Below are 670 nucleotides of genomic sequence, written 5' to 3'. Positions count from 1 at the left end.
TTTTCCTTGCTATACAGTCTAATTTTCCTTTTGTATACATATCTTGAGTGCAAATAACCGTTACAAAATAATTAAAATTACTATAAATCTAATATATTGCAGTTTTGTACAGCTCATAAATCTGAAAGAATTACATGATTCGTCCGTATCATATTATTCTTCACAGCTAAGATTTTGCTATCTCCTTTTCTTAAAGAAGACTCAAACACTTCTTTGTCCCTATCCTAGTTGATAACATTTTTGATCCTTAACTCTAGCTTTTGTCAGTCTGTATAAGCCAAGAGTAACTCAACCGACCACAGCTCCCAATGTTTACTTATATTCCACTCACTACAAGAAAACAACATGGATACTGAGGGAAAAAATCGTCGGAATTTCGTCGGAATAACGTTATTCCGATGACATACCGACGAAACAAGTCGTCGGAAATAATTCCTCGGAATTTCTTCTTTCCTCGGAATTCCGTCGGAAATATCCGACGGAATTCCGAGGAAACACATTTCCGAGGAAATTCCGAGTAGCACCAGTTTGTCAGAAATCTCCTCGGAATATACCGAAGGAGTACTTCGTCGGGATATACATCGATCGATGTGTTTCTGGACATATACCCATCGATCGATCCATTTATAAAAACACGTTCGGAATATACCGAGGGACACCTTTCCTCGGA

The sequence above is a fragment of the Brassica oleracea genome, chromosome C1 (assembly GCF_000695525.1).
Source record: "Brassica oleracea var. oleracea cultivar TO1000 chromosome C1, BOL, whole genome shotgun sequence".
Taxonomy (NCBI): Eukaryota; Viridiplantae; Streptophyta; class Magnoliopsida; order Brassicales; family Brassicaceae; genus Brassica; species Brassica oleracea.
The sequence above is the reverse complement of the archived record's forward strand: the minus strand, read 5'-3'. Positions refer to the sequence as shown.